Source organism: Erpetoichthys calabaricus, chromosome 3 (assembly GCF_900747795.2).
Source record: "Erpetoichthys calabaricus chromosome 3, fErpCal1.3, whole genome shotgun sequence".
Lineage (NCBI taxonomy): Eukaryota > Metazoa > Chordata > Cladistia > Polypteriformes > Polypteridae > Erpetoichthys > Erpetoichthys calabaricus.
The window spans coordinates 197598642-197626345 of NC_041396.2; positions in this window are offsets into that span (position 1 = coordinate 197598642).

Here is a 27704-nt window from a genome sequence, read left to right on the forward strand (position 1 = left end):
AGGGGCACAAGAGGGCAGCCCCCCTGTATTACATCAGGGTCATGGATTGAGAGTTTGGAGGCTCAACCCCGTTGGGCTCCGTGGCCACCGCCAGGAGGCGCCTGGACAGCTCTGGAGCCTTGGCATGCTGCACTTCCACCACACATGGAAGTGCTGCCAGAAGAGGAGCTGAACTTACATGCAGCACTTCCGCCACACCCGGAAGTGCTGCTGGATGTGAATCAGGAAGCACCTAGAGCACTTCCAGGTGCAGTATAAAGGAGGCCACCTCACTCCATTCAGGGAGGCAGAGGATGGATCTTGTGACTGGAGGAGTGGAGGTGGCCAAAGAAGAGAGAGAGAGAGGATCTTTGAATACTTTGAATACACTTGATACATGGGGAGCTGTTAGTAAGTATGAAGTTAAAAGACATTGGCCTGGGTAATAGACTTAAACACTGTACTATGTATTACTTATAACATTATTTTTCTTTTCCTCACACTTCTATACTGTTAACGTTTCATTATGATTTTTGAGTATGTATATAGTCTTCATCCATCCATCCATTTTCCAACCCGCTGAATCCGAACACAGGGTCACGGGGGTCTGCTGGATCCAATCCCAGCCAACACAGGGCACAAGGCAGGGAACCAATCCTGGGCAGGGTGCCAACCCACCGCAGTATAGTCTTCATTCCACTTAATAAAAATCTTATGCAAACTATTCCTTATCAGTCCTTTCATTTCTGGATTTGTCAGTTGAATTTAATGATTTTAAGAAAATCAGCGATCAACCCAAAATTAGGATAAAGTACTGCTTCAAGCAGTTGCTATCAGTTCTTTAGATTATTGGATTCATGCTCCACAATGTTATTCCTGCGTCTTCTAAACTTTCTTGTTGACTATTGTCACACACAAGCTCATGGGAGGAAGTCAATGGGCTTGTCTAAACGTAGTACGCTGGATCAGGGATTAACAGGGTGCACTAATGCCTTCTCTCATTCCTCTGCAGATCCTCTGAACAGAAGCCTGTCTAACCCTAAACTCTGTCTTTGTGCAGACTCCACTTCTGGTTTCCATCCCCACGCTACTGCTGATCTCACTTCCAGCTCCAACTTTTTGGACACACCCCTTCTTCCTCACCAACTATAAAGCCAGCCACTTTCCCTTGATTGTCGGTCCTGTTTTAGATACAGTCCCAAATGACTATTCTGTTGGTTAATGCAACTGATTTATTTCTTTGTTTTTCCAGGTTGCTGAATATAGGGGGTGGAACCCCAAGCCTTTTTCGCCTTTATTGCTCTTTTTTCACACTATGGTTTGCTTTTTTGTAAACATCAATATTATTATGTACCATTAAACATCTAAAAAGTACCATTTTTAGTAAATCTGCATTGTAAAAATGTTTTCTTAATATGAAAAAGAATTATAAACCTATACTAAAAACATAGTCTAGAATTGTGTTAAATCCTAACATTAGCAGGATAGGATTTTAAGGCACCTTAAAACATTTTACAGAGTAAAAGCTTGTTTACACTTTTTTACTTTTTTAAGCACTATTAAATATATATATATAGGATAACCAGGGCTATTTTTCCTAGAGGTGTTCATCTCTCTTGTTTCCTTAAACAATTCTATATATTGTATTTAATAGTTTCAGCTTGCCTAATTAAATTCCCCTAACTTAAGTGATGCCCTTGAAACAAATTATATCCCTGTTGATATGATGAGCATTTCAAACATAATTTGCATACTTCTTTAAAAAATCAGTATTTGTCAGCTAGAAAAATATATGTGAAGTATTGAGTAGCATGGATATATATTGGAACTATTCCCATCGGCATCTAAATGAGGCCAAATCACTGAATGAATAAGAAAATTGGAAATCATTGGATATCATCAGAACCTCAGCAGCATATCCTGAAACTAGTTAATGAATCATTCCATATGTAAATACAGAATCACAAAGCAGAGTAACTAATCCACAAAAACTGGAACAGATGGGACTGTACTTCATGAGGCAGCACTTTAAAAGCATTATTTATTGCGTCACAAGAAATTGTGAGTGATGGTGGTGCTTAACACTAAGAAGTTCAGTCATTTGCAAATGAGCATATCTTTGAACATGTTACATCTCGTCCACTATATTTAAATCTACAGAGAAAGCTGAAAAAAACAACTGTTTGATAAAAGCCTGCTAAAGAAAGCAAATGGTTGTGTATTAGAGCCATAGCCAGTCTTAATGAGCTATAGAGTTTCATTTTTAGATAAAGAAAGCTGTCCTGGTAAACATCACATTTGGGAAAAAGAGGATATAGTTGTAGGGTCTGTTAGGGCCTTTATACAATGTGCTGTGTTTTATCTCATTGTTTACTAAATCATCACCAACAAAGAGGATGAAAAATCCTCTTTCGTCTCAAAAGGACTAATTGAATGAAATGTTCAAACCCCAAAACACAATTCCATATTTTCATCACTTAAGCATAATAAATAGACTTGATAATAACAAATCTTTGCATTCATATAGCACTTTTCTCAAAGCGCTTAGCAATTTCAGGTTAAGGGCCTTGCTGAAGGGCCCAGAAGAGCAGAGTCCCTTTTGGCATTTTACAGGATTCGAACCAGCAACCTTCCGATTGGCAGTGCAGATCCCTAGCCTCAGAGCTACCATTCCACCTAAGTAAGTAACTAAGTAAGTACCATAAGTACTTTACAACTTCATCTGATTTAAAAACTGCCTCTGACGGTTTTTGGTATCCCAGTTTTTCCCTTCAACCAATTGAATGTTTGGGTATACAGTAATCCCTCCTCCATCGCGGGGGTTGCGTTCCAGAGCCACCCGCAAAATAAGAAAATCCGCGAAGTAGAAACCATATGTTTATATGGTTATTTTTATATTGTCATGCTTGGGTCACAGATTTGCACAGAAACACAGGAGGTTGTAGAGAGACAGGAACGTTATTCAAACACTGCAAACAAACATTTGTCTCTTTTTCAAAAGTTTAAACTGTGCTCCATGACAAGACAGAGATGACAGTTCCGTCTCACAATTAAAAGAATGCAAACATATCTTCCTCTTCAAAGGAGTGCGTGTCAGGAGCACAGAATGTCACATAGATAGAGAAAACAATCTCTAGCAAACAAATCAATAGGGCTGTTTGGCTTTTAAGTATGCGAAGCACCGCGGCACAAAGCTGTTGAAGGCGGCAGCTCACACCCCCTCCGTCAGGAGCAGGGAGAGAGAGAGAGAGAGAGAGAGAGATAGAGAGAGACAGAGTTTGTTTTTCAGTCAAAAATCAATACGTGCCCTTCGAGCTTTTAAGTATGCGAAGCACCGTGCAGCATGTCGTTTCAGGAAGCAGCTGCACAAAAGATAGCAACGTGAAGAATAATCTTTCAGCATTTTTAGACGAGCGTCCGTATCGTCTAGGTGTGCGAACAGCCCCCCCTGCTCAATCCCCATACATCAGGATCAGAGAAAGTCAGCGCAAGAGAGAGAGAAAAGTAAGCAATCTAGCTTCTCAGCCATCTGCCAATAGCGTCCCTTGTATGAAATGAACTGGGCAAACCAACTGAGGAAGCATGTACCAGAAATTAAAAGACCCATTGTCCGCAGAAATCCGCGAACCAGCAAAAAATCCGCGATATATATTTAAATATGCTTATATATAAAATCCGCGATGGAGTGAAGCCGCGAAAGGCGAAGCGCGATATAGCGAGGGATCACTGTACACCATTACCTCTCCTTTGGTACACATTTAGAAATTAAGGTAGTACTTTTGTATATTAGTAAGAAACAAGAAATACTGAGAATCAAATAAATAACCAACTAGGTTTGCAGTTGGTTTATTCACGACCTGTAAATACAGTATATGGTTTTGTTTAGGAAATGATTAATTTTTGCAAAGGTTAGGATGATGAGAAAAAAGCAGACACTGACATTTTTCAAGAATACTGATGATTTTTGACCAGATGGGCTGAAAAGTTGAGCAAAGTTTTCAGTCATGTTGAAAGTAAGTCAGCATGACTGGATCAATTAAATATTATGCATTAAAAGTAAATGAAACATGTTTTATGATACAAAATGTGAACGTTTTATACTTTTTAGGATGTTACCTGATCATAAAAGGATTACAGATTGTGCATTTACAGTGGTTTAGTGTGAATAGTTGCATATTTAGTTTACAGATTTATGACAGTACCTCCATATGGGTTGAGCTTAAACAGAAAAATTAGCAGAAACAAACTTTACCCATTTCTTTGCTGTTCTAAAGCAAGCAATTACTTATAATAAAATGCATCCTGCTTCTTAAGACTGGTGATGCAGGAAAATAACCTTGGGATTCAGTCATGATTATTCAATTAAAATGTCAAGTTGTGATAAATTAGGAGAGCTTTATATTTGATGTCTTCAGTAATATACGTGTTTAGAAAGACATGGGTCAGTGATTACAGATAATTTTCTTATTGACCAGTGTCTATTAGCATTAACTTAAACTCTTAAAACAGCATCCTTGTTTAAAATTTCTAAGATATTCAGCAAAAAGCATCTGTCAAGGGTGGTCCAAGAGTGAGAACAATATCTTCTCAACTACTTTAACTCTGGAAATTACTTCTCAGCATCTATAGAAAATGTTTGTGATATGGTATATTCTTTATCAGACTGACAAGTTACAAATGATCTATGCATTAATCGCTCAGATTTTACAGTAGTCTCTGATGGTCTTATTGTCTCTCTTTCTTGTCACCTCTTCTTTGGCAGCTTGCCTTTGTCTCTCACTTATGTTTGCTGTCCCTGTTGTCATCTCTCAGATATTACACATGGACCTCTACCTATGTTCATTGAGACTCTGTGTAGGCACCTAAATTAGTGACTGTTTTGTTTTTTATTTTTTTTTTTTGCTTCAAAGAAAAACTGGATTTCTCATGCATGGTCAATCTTGCATTTTTTTTTCTTGCTCTGCCTGCCTCTGAGTTGTTGTTTTATTTTATATTGTATCGTCACATTGCATTCTAAGAGAACATCCATGAATTACAGTAAATGTAAAATGGTGTCACTTTATGCCACAGACAGGAGAAGATGAGAGTGCACAATTATTATTAATATTTTAAAAATATTTTTAAGTCACTACTCATGTTTCATCAGGTTTTCCTAGAGAGGGTTACAGTGACAAACCTTTGAGCTGAAGAAACCAGGCTATCCTATTCACTCCTGAGGAATTTGCTGGTCCTCCACAAACCAACCTAGATGGATAGTCCCAGCAGTGGGGCCTTGGTTTGCCACTGGCCTTCTGTTTGCCAAGTATCTGATGTGTTACTAAGCTCCTCACATTATCACTGTGATTTCATACAGTATACTATGCTGTCAGAGTACTGACTGCTTTTGTTTAACTGTGAAAATTGTAATGCACCATGTTTAACTCTATGGCAAAATGACATGTTATTTAATGAGAAAGCTATGCATTGCTTCATCTAAAACTAGGGAAAAAATCAAATTTTCTTTTCATTAAAAAGTGTGGAGACTCTTTTTTAGAACTTGCCAAGAATTTATCAATGTTATTCTAAAATAAGTCTGATCTGTTTCTGTCTATGTTTCTGTTTAACGTTTGATATTTTAATTAAAATGAAGATCTACAATCTAATGGGCTTTTAGGTGTCAATAGGCTTTCCGCACTGGGTAATGGTGCGATTTCCAGTGTTAATTGTGATAAGTATATCTCTATATAACTCTTTCTTTGCTATTGTATTGGAATGTCTGTTTTACTTCATATAGTAGTGTATGTTTGATTGTATCGTTGTAATAGAATTCAATAAACAAAACTCATTTAAGCCTCCTGTACATGCAGTCGGAGTTTTTCAGTCGCTATCCATGACTACAGTCAAGTACTCCAGTGAGTTGTTTTAATGTGGTCGTCTGACTGTTTTATTAATTAAAAAAGTAATTTGTTACCATGAATTATCACAGACAACACATTCCAGAAAAACTGATTTTTGTTTTTGTCATACTGATTTTTGTTTTGTGTTTGTCTGATTTTGTCTTAATAATAATACATTTTTGTTTAAATAGCTCCTTTCTCATACTCAGGGCACTTATAGGTGATACTTCTATATTTATTTTGCCTCTACATATGCACTTGGTGAGGAGGATGGTGGAAGAGCAAAGTAGTTTGTACTATTGTATTATATTTCTGAGGTGGCAATGATAATTTGGCCATCTAACTCTGTGAAGAGAATTCCTTTTGTTCTGGTTTGTGTATTGTATTGTATTGTATCCCATTTTTTGATACACATTGCGTGCCCAACCTCCCTTCCCTTCTCTCTCTGAATTGCCTTTCACAAGATTTCTTCCATCTTTTTTTTATTTGTTTTTTTTTTTTGGGGGTGCGGTTTTTGTCTTGTCTTAAAGCCCATTGAGGCATTCCTTGTGTGATTTTGGGCTATACAAGAAATAAATTGTTGTTGTTTTCATTTTATACAGTGGGAAATACATAAAGCTACAATTTAATGCATTATTTTTCCATGTGATCTTGTGCTTTCTTGAAAAATTCTAATTCCTTTTTTCTTAATAGCTGAACTTCTATGATGATTATGGCCTGGCTGCTTCATATAAAGCTATATTATTAAGGGTCCAAGGATACTGCAACTGAGACAACTGTTGGTCTCAAGAGCTGAAAAACAAGGGTGTAAGCTGAAAATAAGATGGACTTCATAAGAACTGCCAGGCATTTGCATCTGAACCAGTCAGGCTGTTGATACATTTTGTAACCTATTGAATTTCATTAAAAGAAGTCAATTTAGCATAATTCAGTATATTTTAAGGGGTGAGAGCAAACACACATTTTGCGAAGATATTGCCACAGCTAAACAGAGAGAAGCAGCTTTTACAGCCTTTAACCCCTCAACCCAGCAAGCCACAAGCCAGAATCCATGTATAGCAGAGTGAGTGTAAACTCTATTACACCTTCTGCATTTGGATGTGAGTCTCTTCCTTGGCTTATATGTATTCTTTTGGTATCCTCAAATATTTAACTGGTCTTGTCGCTTAAATATAAAATTTAACTAGATTTTGTAAGGATTATAGAGTTTAATTCTATTGACTAAATTATCAACATCATTGCATAATAAGCTCTTGCCTGTCATTACTCTGTAGTTTTGAGTATCATGAGCGATGAACTTATTATAACTTTACAGTCACTCAGGTAAAGGCGAAGTAACCTCGATGTTTGAAGGAGGAACTTTGAAAAAAAGTACCATCTCTGATAAGTGGGCCAGCAGATCTTAGCAGAGGAAGACAGAGGTAAAAAAAAAATAAGGAAGTGCACATTTTAAGCCACTATAACTTGCATAAAATTCTGATATAACTGACTAATGTTCGGAGCATGGAACCATAGGCTTTGACTTACAACATCCCTGAAAAGTATTAAGCAATAAAAATGAAAAATTTTACTGGGAACAGAAACATTTTGATAATTAAAACAGTTTATGTAGGTGTCGCAGTTATTTCTGATAAATCAGAATTAAAACCATCCATCACAACTCAGCATATACAGATAGCTCAGCACTCCTCTCTTTTCGAGGTACATCATTTACAGCAGATCTAATAGACAATTAGTTTAATTACTCTACAGGTTCTCTATTTAGCAGTTGATCCCCTAAGACTCCACATAATTATCACATTAAATAAAATATATAAATAAACATAAAACACACAATTACACACTGCATACATTATCTAGCCACTGAACTGTGAAGTGCAACAAGAAAACAAATAAGCAAAATGCATTAATTAGCTTTCAGACATAATAAATCTTTTGCTAGAAACATCAAAATGATTTTATTGGTATTATTTATTTTGTTGGCTCTGACTGAGTTCCAAAATTCAATTCTCCTTTGGTATGATATATAAAAGAATAAGACCATCATACAATTCAATAATAAAAAATGTTTAAAAAATGCCTGTAAGAATACATCATAGTACAAAAGAAACACAAACAGCTGGAGAAAGTAGGGGACCCAGAGGGAAGACAAATGTGAAAACACCACTGACAATGACTGGTACAATTCAGGTCAATGCTGCCATCCAGTTATTGGGCACGATGACAGTGATGTGAAGGTATTTTTTAGAGCGATGGACAGGTGGGCATAGCCAGAGGAAGAAAGACAAGAAAAGTCCCAATGTGATAACCATTCTTCCTCTTGGTCGATGACTTCTACACTGTACAGTAAACAGACAGATGTGAAACTTTTCCAACTATTGCTACAAGCCCTTATTGCATCCAATTTAATGTATTATGGGTAAATTTGTCTAATGCTTACATTCTTGACATTAATTACATCTATAAAGAAGGAAAACATTAAACCTATAATCTAATCAGTTTGTAACTTGGATTTTTATAACTGAAGTTATCAAAGTTTCACCAGTTTGAACATAGTAGGGTTTAATTTATACAAGTGATAATTATTTTAATAGACAAAGAAAAGTAAACTGCTGCTGGCTTTATTATGATAATTTTACAATATTCATCAAAGCTGGCAGTTTAGCTGATAGATAGATAGATAGATAGATAGATAGATAGATAGATAGATAGATAGATAGATAGATAGATAGATAGATAGATAGATAGATAGATAGATAGATAGATAGATAGATAGGAAAGCGCTCCACAGGGTCATCAGGACAGTGGAGAGAACAATTGGTTGTACTCTGGAACAAATCTACACCTCCCGATGCCGCAAAAAAGCAATAGACATTTCACAGGATTCATCACATCCCAGTCATTGCCTCTTCCAGCTTTTGCCATCGGGCAAGAGATACAGAGCAATGAAAACCAGGACAAACCGCCTTAAAAACAGCTTTTATCCAAAAGCAATCATGGCCCTGAACTCAGAATAAAACTGCTCCATATCATTCTCCCAATGTGCAATATAGACCTTAAGTCAACCAGTGCAATTTGTTTATATAACAAGGGCAATTTTTATATTTTGTAAAATACTTTTATTACTATTTAGTTTGTTATTATTTTCTCTCTTCTTGTCTTTTTAACTCTTATGCCTCACACTGAGTCGACTGCACCTTCAATTTTGTTGTTCCTTTGTAAAAGTGACAATGACAATAAAGATCTATCTATCTATCTATCTATCTATCTATCTATCTATCTATCTATCTATCTATCTATCTATCTATCTATCTATCTATCTATCTATCTATCTATCTATCTATCTATCTATCTATCTATCTATCTATCTATCTATCTATCTATCTGTCCTAAGTGGAAATGTACCTTTTTACAGAAGCTAAATAAATATTATAACAAAACAACAACAACAACCCCAGTCACACATTAGATAAAATCAGCTGTCACAGTGAGGCATTATGCAGACATATTGCTGTTGGTATAAAGGAGCCCCATTTGCTTTCCTTGACACACTTGTGCTGAATAATTTGATGGCTGAAAGTACTTAATGACAGTGTGTCAGAGAGAGGATGTGTAGCCTTGTTCATGATGGCACTCATTCTTGTTTGGATTCTCTCTTGCTCGACTACCTCCAAGAGTGTGTTACATAACTGAGCTTGCCCTTTTCATTATCCTGATGATTTGGTGGGCTTCTCTAGAAGTGATGATACTAGCTTAGCACACCACAGTGCAGAAAGCCGGACTGACCATTACAGAGTTGTAGAAGATGTAAAGGAGGCAGATAATCATTGCTGAACACTGTTGAGTCATCTCTTACTCTTGATAAACTGACAAACAAAAACTTGGAGGAGTCACCTTTCAGTGAGTAATGTGTCTTTTAGTTCTTGTAATATCTTGGCTTCAGCATGACTTTAGAAGTCCTCAATGTACAGTCAGGTGTAATTTGATCCAGAATCAACTGATTTTCTACTTCTTGCAGTCATTGATCATATAGTAATGTTTTTCAAGTCTGAGATTTTTGCTACTAGCTTAATTGTAATCTCAAAACAAAAATGTTTGAGCAAATATGTCTCTCTATCCAAGCAAAGCAAGAACAACAGAAAATAGAACACCATGTTTGTATTCAATGACGACAATTCTTTTATAATTGTTTTATTTTGTTTTTACTTCCTCATGCAAGCAATTAAAAGCAATTGCGTACCAATGAAACATCACTCAAGAGTTTGAAATGTAAAGCTGGTTTAACCTCTTTAGACCAAACAGTCATATGGGGTACAGAAGGCAATAAAGCACAGCAGGAATGTCAAGTTAAGTTTAACAATGACAATGAATAAACACTCCACTTAAATGCACTGAATCCTACATGCCCTGGAGTTGTAGAATGGCAGAGGTGATCAGTGTTGAGCAGCTACAGTCAAGCAGTGAGCTATGGTGATGTAAGTCTTTAACAACTTATTTTACTAAATACTTGCATTGGAACACATATCTGTACATTCATTCATTTTACAAACTGCTTATCAAATGTAGGCTTATGATAATGGGATCTTGTGCCATTTCCAGTAGCCCTGGTTACAAGTAGAGAGCCAACCCTAGAAAAATTTTCAGTCCTTTATGATGGAGGTTACAAAAATCCACATTCTTCTCATCTCGTTTATATCTTCTCTACCATACAGTACTTCCTCCTTCTGGCTGCTAACATTCCATTAACACTAGAATCCTTGAAGCCTACAAAAAAACTTGTAATCCCAGGCCACCTTAAATCCCTTCGCACCTCTCCATCAGTGTCTTTTGTATTGTAAATGTGTCGATCAGCACAAACAGCAAGCAGCCTGCTGTCCCATCCCCTGTCTTGATGGAGCTCAGCTTGTGGGCAAAAAGTTCTCCCAGCTCAGGCCAAGGCTCCTTATCTGCGTGTGAGATGCCTGGAGTTGTATAGGGTAAATAATACAGTATATCGTTATTTGGAATACACGCATTTCATGTGTGCTCATGTCTACAAAGATCTGGGTAGGTGCAAGATGAAAGGAAATGCAAGGCAAGAAATGCGGAACACATACCTAAAGTGGAAACTTTTTCCATGTTTTACTAATAATGACGTGAAGTGAATAATGTGTGAAGACTTTAGTCCAAATATCATATAAACACATGCACTTTTATTCTTTTTATTTTAAGGATTGTTATCTAAAAGCTTCCTTTGACTAATTATTGTTTCGCTATTCCTCTCTTCTTTTCTTGTTTATAATTAATCATGCCTGTTCCATACAGGATATAAATTTAAGTAAACAAAACATGTCTATGTAAGCATAATTTATTTATGTAACTAGAGCAAATACAGGGTATTAATGTCTATAAAGCAATTCAAAACACAAATCACAGTAACTTCAGTTATTTTTTCTTTTCTACTGGAGAAGGAAATAGTGACCTGTCCACAAATAAACTGAACAAAAAGTAAACTAGTATTGAAACAATATTACAGCAAAGTATAAAGTTATCTTCTTATATAATACGCTACCATGGATGTCAGTTTGTCTGTCCAGGATTTTAAATCACCTGTAGCTTGCAAACCGTTTGAACTATTGACCTGCAATTTGGTACACATATACTACGTGGAGTCTACTATCCATTTTTGGGATGATGATTGACCTCCAAGGTTATTCCTCTTTTTATTTTTATTTTATTTTATTGCAGAATCAACTCTTGGCAGCAGCCAGCTGGGCAACCGTGCAGCGCATGCGTACAGGTGCCATTCTCATTCCCTACCACCTTCGCCATCACTTCCCATACCTCTTCATATCTTAAATCATTCTTGAGGCAGATTGAAGACTTAAGTGCCAGCTTAAGTGAAAAATTAAGGAAAATGTACTAAGTAATTGCAGCACAAAAACTGATCAATTTTAACGTGAAAAGATGCCGACGAAAAAAGAGATAAAGGGGGCCACTAGGGTAGAGAAAAGAAGAGCTGCTCAGGAAGCAGCAAGTGCATCAGCCCCTGAGCAAATGAATGCTAAACGTACAGAGAAAGAGTAATAATAAATAATAATAATACATTTTATTTAGGGTATACAGTATATAGCATTGTACAAACCAGATAAATAAATAAAGAAGATTACGACAGTGAATTCAGAGAAAAAAAACAGACAACATAATTGATGGTCTAGCACACACACATACAGGTTACATGAGCATCTTGACATAGAAGTAAACTGAAAGAAGGGTAATAAAGTCCATCCATCCATCCATTTTCCAACCCGCTGAATCCAAACACAGGGTCACGGGGGTCTGCTGGAGCCAATCCCAGCCAACACAGGGCACAAGGCAGGGAACCAATCCTGGGCAGGGTGCCAACCCACCGCAGGACACACACAAACACGGGCCAATTTAGAATCACCAAACCTGCCCAGGAAGCGAACCCGGGTCACCTAACTGCAAGGCAGCAGCGCTACCACTGCGCCACCGTGCCGCCTTGTTTAAAAATATGACAGATAAAAATCATAGTACCAAGCCCAAATTCTAATTTCTGGATTGGCATAAAAAGAAAAAGGTAGAAACTAAGAAATCACGTAATAATTAATATCCTTAATTTTCCCCAGGCCTTGACTTGAGAAACAGTGTAATGGGCTACATTATAATGTTTTAAAATACTACTCACATTAATGTTGTACAGAGCAAGAATTCGATGTTCTCTCAAATATCTTCAAATGTCTTCACCACAATCAGCGGCAAATAAGCCTTTCTCATCAAGGCACTTTTATCTTGAATTTTGAGCTTCTCTGAAAGTTTCTTAAAAAAATGTTTTTCATTATTCATTAATTCATGTCAAGTAGAACTAAAAGCCTTCCTGAACAGATGAGTTTTGAGCTGTTTTTTAAAAGAATTCATGGAGTCAGCTGACCTGATTAATTTTGGTAGGTCATTCCAGAGTCTGGGCGCTATACAGCTGAAGGCCCTGTCACCCATAGAGTGTAGATTAGTGTGGGGTACAACAAGATTGCCAGAATCAGAGGACCTTAGTGGGCGGGCAGGCACATAGTGATGGAGAAGGTCACTGATGTAGTTTGGCGCGAGGTTATTTAAGACTTTGTAGGTTATTAGTAGGATTTTATATTCGATTCTGTAAGACATAGGGAGCCAGTGAAGACGGAGCAGGATGGGTGTGATGTGCTCGCTGCTGCTGGTTCGAGTAAGGACTCCTGCAGCTGAGTTTTGAATAAGCTGGAGCTGTGATATAAGATTAGAAGGGGCACCTGCCAGTAGGGAATTACAATAATTGATGCGGGATGTGATAAAAGCATGGACAAGTTTCTCAGCATTAGAGAAGAAGAGGAAGGAGCGAACACGGGATATATTACAGAGGTGAAAGTAAGAAAGTTTCTTAATGTGATTTATGTGGGCGGAATAAGAGAGGGAGGAATCAAAAATGACACCAAGATTCTTTACAGTAGAGGCAGGTCTGATGAGATCACCGCCAAGATAGACTGGGAAGGAGCTCATTTTATTAAGTTACATTTTAGTCCCAATTTGCAGGAGTTCAGTTTTATTGCAATTTAATTTTAAAGAGTTCTGCTCCATCCAGGTTTTAATTTCACTAAGGCAGGTTGTGAGCTGAGAAGGCTCTGATGAAGTTCCACTTTTAACATTGAAGTAGAGTTGAGTATCATCTGCATGAAAATGATAACCCACCCCAAAGCTACAGATAATATGGCCAAGGGGAAGCATGTAAATACAGAAAAGCAGAGGACCGAGGACAGAGCCCTGAGGGACTCCTTGTGTGACTGGCGCTGAGCTGGATCTGCTGTTATCAAGACTAACAAACTCTTGCCTGTCAGTCAGATAGGACTTGAACCACTGGAGGGCAGTGCCAGAGATACCCAGCATATTCTCCATTCTGGACAGTAGAATGTCATGTCTGACTGTGTCAAATGCTGCACTGAGGTCTAATAGAATTAATATGCTGGTTTGTCCAGAGTCTGCTGCTATAAGCAAATCATTGGTTACCCATAGCAGAGCAGTTTCACAGCTGTGCTGCGCCTTGAAATTAGACTGAAAGGGTTCCATCAAGTTATTAGAGGTTAAATAATTGGTGAGTTGGGAAGCTACAACATGCTCGAGAACTTTTGACAGGAAAGGTAACTGGGAAATAGGCCGGAAATTAAGATTGTCAGCATCAAGACCAGACTTTTTTAACATTGGGGTTACAGAAGCAATTTTAAAAGTGAGCGGCACAGAGCCAGTGTCAAGGGATGAGTTTATTATTGTTGTAACAGTCTGGATTGTGGCATGAAGGCAGGATATAAGTAGTGTGCTGGGGATGGGGTCTAGTACACAAGTAGTCGGCCTCATCTTACAAAGCAGGTTATTAACAAACGCAGATGTGACTGGTGAGAACTTAGAGAAGGAGCTGGATGGAGTGGGAAAACAGGGAGAGATATAAACAGATGATGTATTTATGTTAGTTGAATTATTTAGATTCTTTAATTTTGTTATGGAAAATGAATATGAAAACTATGAATGCTCAAGTCAAGCGTATTCACTACACGTTATCGTTCAGTGCACCATTACTGGTCAGTAATAATTAAAATAATATAAAGTAAGAAAAAGAAAGATTTGGAAAATTTTTCTAATGATTTATCAAATTTTCACCTTATATGGCTTGATCTCAATGTTTTATGGCTAAGACCTTGTCAAACTGGAAATTTGAAAATACTATGCCTACATATACTTATTACATTTTATAAGCCAAATTTTGTACACAACCTTTTCATAAAATACATCATTCTTTTACTTTTAGTATCTTTGTAACTTTTTAATACCAAATGTGTGAGGCCCAGAATTGGTGAACTGACTGCAGTAATAGCAGCTAGGAAAATAACTAGTTTGCAACACATGGCAATGCTATCTTTAAGGGTGTTCTTCTTCTTGGGGATGTTTTGATTAATACTCTAAATCTTTTAAACTATCCATTCATCCATCCATCCTTCTTCCTTACCCACTTATCCAGTGTAAGGTTGTGGGGCAGCTGGAGCCTATCTCAACAATTATCAGGTGCAAGGCAGGAACAATGCCCTGGACAGAGTGCTAGTCCATTGTGGGGCAAACACACACACACACCAACTAGCGACAGTTTAGCAATGGCAGTTCACCTAACCCAGATGTCTTTGGAAATTTTGGAGGAAAATTTTGGAGTAGGAACATTTTGGAGTGCCTGGAGAAAATCCATAGAGACATGGAGAGAACATGCAAACTCCATGCAGGGAACACCATATAAATCTTGGTTTTCTTACTGTGGGGGGTCATTAGTACCGTTGCACCACTCAGTTATACTAACCATTTAATTAACATAAAGATATGCACAGCCAAGAATGCTTCTTTGCATCTGCTTCCATCATTTAAAACCATTACAAAAAGGTTTTTAAGTACTAATTCAGAATGTATTTTTGTTTTGATTAATTTTTTTTTTGTTATTACTAGGGGGCCTTGCCAAGCTGTGTGTTCTGCTTGTCGTGCTGCACATCGATCATTTAAAAGCCTGTACAGCTGCTGTCCTTTTATCTCACTGCCGTCTCTCGCGAAATGGCAAATCGTCTTCAGAGAAGATCACATATTGTCTACTTCCAAGCCTTCCAAGATTTTTTTTATAATAGAGAGATATTTTGTTAAGTTGTTGGTGGCATCATCATGGCAAACCATGTGTGTATATTGTCATGCTACAGGTATTATTAATTTAGAGTCTGTCATTTTCCTTCTGGGAAGCAATCTTTTTCCTGTTGGAAGAGGATTCCTATTCCATGTGTAACTGACCATCTGCTGCTTTGTTTCTCCATGTCACTCTCTATTACCTGTGGTTTGCTGACTCACAACCAGGCTGTGGCTGCCTTGTGTTGGTCTGGTGTCAGTGCAAGTAGCATTCTCACCTCATTGTCTGAATGCTTTTGACTCTTTAACCTAAGCAGGAGGAGACATGTCCCTGATCTAGCTGGACAGCCCATTAATTTATTTATGTGTTTAATTGTTATTTCTGTTTTCTGTCGTCCTGTCAGCTGTAGTAAAGGGCAGCTATTGTCTGTGTCCTTTATCCATATTTGTTGCCGAAAATTGTAAATGTTCTTATTTTGACACCTTGCAATTTTCATTTCTTATTCTGTATGTTTATTTGCTTAACTGCTAACTAAGAAATTTCCAGAGGTCTGCTGTTAGGGTGTTCAACAACTTTAAATTATTTCATTGTGGGTGTGTACAGAAGAGTACATTCAAATTAACTGTATGCTGTAGCTCACTTTGACTCATCTGCCAGTGTTTATATCAGCAGATGAAGCTTTCTTAGACTTTTCTAAAGGCAAAGGGAGATCATGCATATCCGTGGTAAATATGCATATCTTGGCTAAATTGCCCACCACGGCTTTATCCATTCTGGCCTCCTCATCATTCCCTGTCTTTAATTGGCTAGCTCTCTTATCCCTAATAGGTAATGTGTGGTAAGTGCTCTGGCACACAAATGGTTGCCATCACATTATCCAGGGGGACGCTGCACATTGGTGAAAACTGAATTGACTCACCTAGTGTCTATTAAAAGCACTTTTAGTGTCTGGAAAGGTGTTTTATAAATGTAACTATGAATATACTGTATGTAACTATAGAAACAAGTAAAGAAAAGAACAAAAGATGTTTGCAAAAATAAAAGCAAAGAAAATACTTTTACGAGGAACCAAGATAAGCAAAAAATAATAATTTGAGAAATATTAATTGAGGGAAATATGGTGACAAAAACGTAGTGCCAGGGCAAAAATAATTGAACATCACTGGTTCTGTTGAAAATGAAAAACAAAAACAGTTACCATTTGCTTTGATGTTCTGTTGTTGTGCTAAGCATGACTAAGTTTTTAAGCTTTAGCTGTCCTGTGCTTTAGGTGTTGTATTTTAAAAATATATTTTTTCTTCAACCTGAAAATGATAACCAGCTTATATAACAAAATTTGTATTTCAAGAAAAATTAATTATATATCTAGCACTCAAAAAAAATTCTAGTCAGGTGGATTGTGGCAACGTCTTATAAAAGTGTTTGCAGTAAATATGTCTATGTGCACTACCATTAAGTGAAACTGTAATCATTCTAACTATGAATTACACACATAGTATCAAAAAATTAAAATCAAATCAATAAAGTATGAATAAATAGCTAATACAATTAAGTGTCTAATACATGTGAAATAATTCTGTCAAATGTCAGGCCTCTGTGTCCACACTTTCTGTTGATATTCAGATCTAAAGTCCACAGTTTAGTCACTGTTTACAGCTATGCAGGCTCAATCTAAATTAGCTCCCAAGCTGAAGTCCAACCTCTATGTCACCTGGTTCTTTAATGAATGCCGACTTATGGTCAGCACATTGTTTAAGTAAGGCAGGAGGCGGGGCTATCGATGATCCACAGGAAGTGAGTGTTCCTCCATTCTAATACAGGAAATGGAACAGAGAGTAGTGCTGGTGTCAGTCTTTTTATCCTTCTCCTTTGTTTCTTGTAACCGTAACCCATGAGATACTAACCACACTGGCGTGCTTGTGAATTGCCAACAGATAAGTACACTTTTAACTTTAATGATGATATCCCCATCTAATGCACATGTATAGCTTTTATATTATACAGATTGTAGTCTCGTTTTCATTTCTTTGTATTGTATATAAATTTTCACAAGTGTGCATTTACACTGATTGTCATGTAAATCATTATAAGTATTATATTTAAAAGACTGCCCGCACCATATTGATTATATTACTTCATTGTATTCAGTTAATATGGATTACTGCCTACAATCAATGGTATTTCATAACTAATTAGTTATTGTCCCTTTCAAACATGCATTTGATTTCTCTTGTATATATTTTGGCCATTTTATAGCATCCACTTAAAAATCTATAATTTCCAACATTTCAACATATGAGTTTCCACGTGTCTTCAATCATTTCAACATGTGCATGAGGCTGATACATTCTTTACCATGGGTATATGAATGATTTTCACTGGATGTGACTCCCATCACTTTTTTATGCTGCACTGATCATATATTCAGCCATTAGGAATTATAAATAGTACCATAGTGAAAAATAAAAATAATAAATTACAGAACGGATTAATTTAACCGGTGTGATCATTGTGTTGGGAACAGACAGAGCCTAAACTAAAACTGCAACTTGAAGTTATGAGTTATCACTGTTGATTTCAGCCAAAGAGAAAAACACAAAAGTGCTACTAACTTGCATCCCTCTGTTTACAAGAGACATCTAATTGGTTATTTTAAAAATCGCTTGTGCTAGTTATCCCCTTCACATCCATGCCTTTGACTAAGCTACTTTGAAAACTGATGGATAGATGGATTGATGTTTCTAGGGAGCTCATTATGTTAGCATTTTATCATACACAGGTACATACCACATCATTCTCCAGCTGTCTTGTCTTTTTACCCATGCCAAAACGATTTTTAAAGTATTTATTTAATAATTTATATCCTTTGTTATCTGTCAAAGAAGCATACTAGGTTACCTCATGAGTTTTTAGCTATGCTCCTCAAAAGTCTTTTTTTTAATAATCAAGAGTGTAATTTCCCAGTGTTAATTGCATTCCTAGCTAGTTTGATGTCTACGTTTCGTTCACTCTGATGAAGTACATAACACTTCCTTGTGCAAGTCTGTTTATTTTATTAGTCAAAACATTGCATCATTATTATTTTTCATAAATCATAAAGAATATTAATGACGTTATTGAACAATACTGTAGAGGTTATAGGGTCATTATTATTAACTTTTTTTACTTATTTGATATGGTAAAATTTTAAGTCTTCTTAATCCACATTACAAGTTTTAGTGCCATGCAGATTATTTTTGAAACTATACACACTAATATTAAATTTGTTTATAAGAGAAAAACAGAGTCCTGTTAATGACATCTATGCATTTCTTTTTCTTTTAATTGTTGATCACCAATGAGAACAACTAAATTATAGTTTGTTGAGGTTTTTTCTTAAACTCAAGATACTTGTTAAATTATTAAACAATATGCTTTAATCTGGTGCCTGCAGTGTATAATACAATATGGTCATAAGTAATAACACATAGCTGTCTATGCAAATGAGACCCAATAGCTGTAAATAAAAGCCTTGGTGTAAAATGGCAGCTAATTATGTTATGATCACCTCAATATCAAGGTAGGCCAGAATGGTTAATCAGTTCTGCTAATTTTACATCCAATCAATCTCATTCATTAAAATCCAGTGGGGTCCTGTCAAGTACACTAATTAGTGCAGCATCATCTTAATTAAAAATTTTAGCTTCTAATTAAGAATCATTGTTTACTTCATGCAAGCACATTAAAATTCAGGACATCAAGTGTTCATCTTTTTATTAGCTTTCTTATGCTCTGGGCAATGCTTCTGACTTTCCAAAATTATTATTTATTTTATTCATGTCATAGGAAAATTACAGTAAGAAAGCAAGAAGAACAACATTTTAATATTAACATCTAATTATAAGTATATATCTATATAATTGCAACAAACAATGGAAACGTGAAACTGCTGTGCAATAAACGGTGAAAATTGGAAGTGTCTACCTATACACGGCTCATATTTTGCTGATATCCTAATATCAAAGCATGAAAAAGCTGCTATCTGTGCACAAAGTTGATTACACAAATATTCTAATTGACTATCAGTAAAGTATTCTTCTCTTAATCAGGATTTCTACCATGAAGAATATAACAGGTGTCGCAAGGGAAAGGAAAAGCCTGTGGCTATCAGGATCTTAAAAGAGGCTTTCTCGAGGTAAGAAGTTGAGAGTGGCACAAACACGTAATGTTCCTTTGCTACCATCTTCAGTCAAAATGATCTTGACTGATCTGGAGAGCCATCACAGCTCCAAGCCTTCCTAACACCTCTTAAACAAAGAACATCAGAAACACCATTGTCGGTTAGACCAGTGAGGGAACAATGCATTAATGTGTCAGCAAGAAATCTTGACAGAAAAAAAAATCAAATTAAATGGGGTAGCAGTTATATGAGCACCCAAAATTACATTCTTAAATATTTTAGTGGACAGGTTCAGAGTGCCAGTAACAGACAAAAAAACAACTTACTGTTATAAGCTTGCAATGAAAGATGTGGTCGAGTACATTTCAGGTAAACACAGGAACAGTTTAAATGTATGCTAACTTAAACACTTACATATCCCATCACCAACACCATCCTGGCTGTGGGAATGTTGCAAAACAATACATTTTACAAGCTTACCAAAAATCACCTTGGTCTCTTTAGTGTTTTTCTACTTTGTTCTCTAACCTTTAGTTACTTGTCATTGTTCTTCACTGCACACTGTGCAACATTTGAACCTCTCCAACTGTCTGGCATTTTTCTCACCCTCCTGCTCAGGACTATGTACTGGCACCAGGTGGAGTAAAGTGACCATACAACTATGCTGGACTCAGAGAGCATGTTACAATATATGTGTACTATATAAATGAGAGATTTCAGTTTTTTTGTTTTATTTTTTATCCCTGGGCAGGGCGCCAGCCCACCGCAGGGCGCACGCACACACCAAGCACACACCAGGGACAATTTTAGGATCACCAATGCACCTAACCTGCATGTCTTTGGACTGTGGGAGGAAACCAGAGTACCCGGAGGAAACCCACGCAGACACGGGGAGAACATGCAAACTCCATGCAGGGAGGACCCGGAGAGTCAACCCGGGTCTCCTAACTGCGAGGCAGCAGCATTACCACTGTGCCACCGTGCCGCCCCAGTTTTTGTATTTTAATGCATTTGTAAACCTTTTTGAGAACATGTTTGTCATTATGAGTCATTGAGCATAGATTGATGGGCAAAAATGGCAAATTTATCTATCATCTTCCTGAAACCTTACCAACCTCAACTGCCTCATTTCTATGTGTCTCTATATTCTGCTGCCCTTCAAACAACTGTTTTAGTCCTTTTCTTTTTATTTGCAACACCAACCAATTCCACATTAGTGACAGATGCCGGGACTCTATTCTATCTGTGGAGTTGACTGATTTACATTCTTAGTGGCAGCAGCCTCAATCTCATTTTTCTCTACAACTAGCCTTGTCAACCTAGTATCAGATGCCTTGTGACTGTCATGTCTGGGTTCTCACCTTCTGTAAGATGCCCTGTCTCAGATTGTGAATTTCTGATTTTGGTTGCTCCCTTTTAAAGTAATATATACTTGTCATGTTCTGGTCAAACTCCCATGTTTTGTTTTCTAACTACAGTTGTGCATAGTTTTTAGGTAACTAACTCAAGACACTCAAAATAACATTAGTAATGCAGTAGATAAAAGCAAAATTAATTCTTTTTATTAGCCTACTGACATTATGACATTAGATATTTTCCAAAATCTGTTATCAGTATTATGATAGAACTGAAGTTATAAATAATTCCTATATATTAATTGGAAAAGCTAATAAAGCACTGTACTTGCTTTGTTGATGTAGGGCCTTGCCCAATAATTATTCATTTTATTTTGCTTAAATCCATAAATGACCTTTCTTTTTATATTTTGTAGACCTACATTATGACTAATTCTGAACAAAACATATAGCTCTATACCTCCAGAAACAGTGCTGCAGAAAAATGAGACTTATACAACATTGAAATAATGCAGGGGTATTTGCTAATCCAAAGCGCATTTCTTAGCACTCATTATAACCTGTTTAATGCAGTTTTCCACTCTTGTACTTTTTCTTTACCAACAACAATGTTCATTTTAATACAAATGATGTAGTTCAAAGTGCTTCACAAGATGACAAAGAAGTAGTTAGATGCAAAGAAAACAAATTAAAATGAGATAAGAATAATGGTGCATAAATATTGTAAATAAATAATGAACACTTACATATAACAGATATGTATGATAAATAAGAGAAAGATAAGAGAAATGGAGTACTTAAAAATAGAATTGATTTTTTAAGTCTCTAAATGATAGTCTGATGACAAGGTCACAGTGAACAGAAAAACCAAAAAACCAAAATTCCACTTAGGCAGGAAAAAAAAACCTAAATTTTAAGGGGTTCCAAGCCAAAGGACTACCCAGTCCCTACTGGGCATTCTGCCTAACATAATTGCTTTTTAAGTAGTTCTTTACTGTTCTTTAGATGTTGAAGTATTCGCTTTTATTCAAAAATCACAGGACTTTGATCAGGTGATGGTTGTACAGAACACCATCATAGAAGACCCAGAGAAGAAAACAGAGAAAAGTGAAGATTAATAAAGATTTCATGTTAATTACAGAGTATGATAATTCCATGTCTGTCAAGTTTATTAAATTAAAAAATGTTTTTTTAAATGTTCTATAGAGTTAGCCTTGCGTATCTCTGTTGGTAAAGTATTCCGGATTTTTGGTGCATATCAGCAAAAGTATTCATCGCAACCGATTTAATGCTTAGCTCATGGAACAATAAGAAGACTACTATTAAAAGATCTAAGGTTACCACTTCGAATTTATTTAGATAGGCACTCCAAAATATAGGTAGGACCAAGATTATTTAAAGTTTTGTATGCCATTAGTAGTATTTTGAAGTCAGTTCCCAAAGAGACAAGTAAGCAGTGTAACAACGCAAAAGGTGGTGAGATGAGCTCAGAATTTCTTTTTTTTATTGAAGACTATGACTGCTTCATTCTGGACTAACTGCAACTGATTTATGTCTTTCTTAGACAAGTTAAGAGTGTACAGTATTACAGTAATCTAGCTGACTAAAAACAAAACCGTTAATTTCTTAGCTTCATGCAATGTTATAAGCAGTCTAATTTTTGCAATGTTATTTAAATTGAAAAATGCAGTCATAGTAATTTGGTGAATATGTGATTTAAAATTTTAGTCAGAGTCCAGGATTACAGCTAAACTCTTTACATCTGTCTTGACTTTTAATGCTAAGGGATCAAGTTTATTTCTAATACCCTCGTTATATTCATTTCTGTTTATTATAAAAAAAATATCTTGGAAAGGTTAGAAGGAGACGAGATGTGATTTTCTCGGAGATACTTTAATGTCCCGCAAGACAAGGCAGTGAGATGAAAGGACAGCTGCTGTACAAGTTTTTAAATGTTTGAAGCGCTGCGTGACATGCAAATAATGTAGCACGGCAGCAGCAGCAGGCCAGAAGCTGATCGAGCAAAGAAGAGGTAAAAAAAAAATGTATTTTTTCCCATTATATCACAGTTTAAGAGGGGGTTTCGGAGGAGCGACCGCATCTCCTTAGCATGCGTTCAGCCCCCCTCTTCACAATGCTAGCACCAGAGACGCAAAGTGGCTGTCGCATAGCGCGCCCTGGGTGGGCGAGCGAAGCGAGCAGGGGGCAAAACCCCTAGTTAACTAAAAACTAAAATTTTTTCTGAGTAACTTAATATTCATCCTTTCAGAAGTACAAGACAGATATTTGGTTTTAAAGCCTAGGGAGTCAGTGTCATCAGGTGCTATAGAAAGGCAAAGCTTGTGTTTTGAGATAATTGTGGTATACTATATACAGTATCAAAATATGCAGATAAAATAATACACCCTGAGCAGATCAAGTTTGGTAAATACTGATAATTGTCTCACTTGATCCAAAAGATACAAAATTAAAAGTTAATGGTGGATGGAAAGTCTATCACATTGATTTGTCTTCACCTGGACTGACACATACCAATTTAATTTTCAGATAGCTGCCAAAATAGAATACATCTATTGAGTAGTCAAAAACACTGTAATACCTGGTGAAACTCCACAACTCTCTTCACAGGGAGATTATGAAAACCATTCAAAGACAACTATGGGACTAGGAACTCTATGGGTCTCTTAAGCTATAAGGCAACAACATGAACTTGTGTGTCACCAACAACAAATAAAGCTATATTAATATTTGATAACACAATTCTTTTAATGTGTAGGTTCTTATTGGGCATGTGGGTGATTCTTGAACTTTGGCAAATGTGTTGTTGGCATAGAAAGGATAACCCGAGTCTGTGAAAATACTGCAGAAGAAAGGAAAGGAAATGAATGATGAAAGGTTTGAAATGCTTAAATAAACTTTGAACATTTAAATGTAATACTTGATTTCCCTCAGTTGCCAGATCCTGGTGTGCTAGTGGATCATAGTAGCCCCATTTTTCCACACTGAATAAATCTCAGTCTGTTTGATACATTTTTGAAAATGTGATTGGTTTATGTAGTTATAATTAAATGCCATTTCAATTTATAAAGAGGGAATTCAAAAAAAGTGATTCCATCTCCCATTTTCAGGTTGAATCTGATAAAATTTAAATCTGCAGGCACTTTGTTTGCTTAATTGAATTATTCCTTGTTTTTCATGCTTTAACACATAAGGTAATGCTTAATACCAGCTTAATTTGCACATAAAATGTGAACATGAAGAATATGATGGGCTAACAAAAGCACTGGATGAATGTAATAAATTAAGCAATCAAAGTTAAATGCTGCTACTATTAATATCTTTTATTTTGGGTTACATTATCACATTATTATTCTCATTGTAACCTATATTTATTCATGATGGTGGTTATCCAGTATAGAAAACAGACTAATTAGATGCAGACTCATGTCACTTACAGTGGGATTTATTTATTTTTTTCTATTTACCAGGTTAAAATTATATTGAGTCAAAGATGCTTCTGTGTAATCAGTGACACTCAGAAACCTTGTTACATCCAGTTACTTCATGTGACTTGTGTAGTTTCTCAACATACATTTAACTTTTACACTAAAATATAGACTATTTAGTTTATGGTACCTATTGCACTGTTCAGGCCCATCTCTATAATCCCAGGGACTGGGAGACTGCAAGAAGAATTAGCTCTTTACTGTGTATAAATTTCCATTTTCAATCATTATGATAAGTGTCGACATGACTCACTGCACTTATTTCGAATATTTATGGTTAATCAATGAAAAATAGAATTCATAATAAAACAATACTCTCAGGAGTGCAAATTCTGTCATACTATGTATTTTTGTCTCATCTAGGACATTTAATTTTCTGTAAATTAAATTTCTGCTTCTATGTGCTAATATTAATTTTTGGAGAAGATTCTCAAAATGCATTTCCTGTTAAATTTGTTCCACAGTTAATCTGTGTTTAAGTACTTAGTTTAGCCAATCCACTGGAAATATTAATGCTACATATTATGCTGTGGTATGTTTCTAAAAATAAGAAATCTCCTCTGAACACACAACATTACTTTCACAGACATTTTTGACTTAGCCCCAAAAATTAAAATTTAACATAGTTTTTTATTTATTCTTGATTTCACTGATGGTGTGATAAGTGGAAGGATGCTATTCTATAAATGTTGCGTACTGATTTCTTGATTTTTATTATTTACTAAAAAGAGGAAATATTTCTTAGATGTTGCTGCAATGCAAATATTACAATTTTGATCCTAGTAGGCTTTAAATTCGATTCATATTTATATATCCATAATATCAAAAGGATTTCAGTACCTAAAGATCCTGCTACTTATGTTGTGGAAGCATTTCAGCACAGGCAGTAGTCCTACACCCTATGGTTTATGCTCTGTTAAATGAGGACTTTATAACCATTAAGACAGCTATTTGCTGTTTATCTGCTGCTATACCATCTAAAACAAATGTTACTTAATTTTGAGATATTAATTAATCTAATAACACTTTCAGACTTTTCCAGGTGATACATAGTTTAACCCACTGTAAAGTGTTTTGAATTGGTGCATGCAATGCAAATGATTTGTTACGATTTAACTCCAGCAAGAAAAGCCAAACCCACCCAAAAAACTCTGCACCTAACTCAAACAGTTTAAGATTTAATTTAATCTACTTTGTTAAGTAAAATATTTCAAAATACAATAAAACTCAAACCCAAAAGTGCGTAATTCAAATGTTTGAAATTTCAAAAATTAATGAAATTATGAAATTAAGATTTAGAGTTTCAAATGTAATCAAGAGAAACCACAAAATATTACAAAACAAAAGTACAAAAATAAAAAGACAATTGAATGACAACAAAGTCAAAGACTGCAATTCCAAGATGTAGTATGCTAATTTCAAGAACAAAAGGGGAAAGTAAAAAAAAATCACAAACAAGACAAGAAGGAAAACCAAATAGGAAACTGAAGTAGCTGTCTGAAAGAGAGCAGCTAAGTTATCAATGTATCAGGTATAAGGTGGGCTCTTGGATAATCCCTGACTGAGCACCAGAGAGCTCTAAACAAATAATTGTGGGAAAAGGGACTGGAGCTAAATTATGAAATAAAAACAAAAAATGAAAAGACTTCAAGCAAACATCTCAACAATGGAAATTAAGAGAACCCACTAATTAAGAAAAGTTCAATCAAACTATTATATAGTTTAACCCACTTTAAAGTGTTTTGAATTGGTGTACACAATGCAAATAATTTGTTATGATTTAACTACAGCAAGAAAGGCCAAACCCACCCAAAACATCTGTACCTAACTCAAACATTTTGTAATATATATTTAATATAAAGAACAGTAACATCAATGTTGTGATTCTATTGTGCTTCTATAGTGAAGAGAGTGTGAGGCTTAGTAAAGGCTCCACAAGACAGGTCAGGCCTTCCCAGCCTACTTAGAATTTTAGGAGGCAACTTCACAGGGAGGCTTTGGCCTACTCAGACCCAAAACGAGAAACTGACTTTCAAAATTCCAAACTGTTAGGATTCTGTCACCACAAAACAGCAAAAACAAATAAGACTTTCAAAAAGACGAACAAAAACAGGCCAGAAACCTCAGTTAACTGCCCCTATGTAGGCAAGCTTAACCCTGGGCAAGTGGGAGGTATCAAGCTTTTTTAGGGCCTAAAAATGGGAAACATGCTTTTAAAGTTCAGGATATCAAGAAAGTCTCAAGAATTTCAGAAATGTCTTTCAAGAGGGAGAAAAACTCTGGTATGTAAAACTTTTTAAAAAGTAGGATTTAATAAATAACAGAAAATGTAAAAATTCTCAAGAGGGCAAAAAAGGAGTTGCCTAAAGGCAATACAAAGTAAACCAGCCCTAGAGTGCAATCCTGAAGAAGAACCAAGTAAACTGAGGAAAAAGTCATCAAAACCAGTAAATCTAAGTAAAGCAATGCTTACAATAATCATCAAAGAACTCACTCAAAAAACTACAAAATGAACTTGCAAAATGCAAGAAAAATGGGAATAAAAGTAAATACCATGGACTTTCTTCTTTTTTACAAGCTTTTTTTCTGTTTTATACAATCCCAGGATTTTGCCCTCCAATTCCTGCGAACACCTTCCCAGCTTCTTCCAATGACCTTGCGCTCCTTCATGCAAGTTGCACTATGCACTGCAAATAGGAAGGAATTATATATATCTATTAACTCATACTCGCATGTACACAAACTCCTAAACCCCCAAACCTGTCTACGGTAAATATACCTACTTTTTGCTCACAGGCCCTCTAACACTCACTCTAACAATTTCACTAATGTCTTTCCTCCTCTTTACAGTGTCGGACATAATGACAGAATGCCTGACAACCCCCTAATGTGCCTCAGACACACATACCTGTGCAGCTGCGCAGTAGATTCTTTCAGTCTGCACCATCTTCTAACTCCAAATGTTAGTACTGCTTAACTGTTTAAATAATTTGATACATAAGTTTATAAATAGTTACATGTAAATCTAAAACGCAACCTATCACAATCCAAGAACCAGACATTTCAAAACTGAGAAATATATACTCAAAAGAACTTTAATGGACCACTGATGGAAGATTCAGAAGATAAAGTCTGAGGGCAGTTGTGCAGCAATGA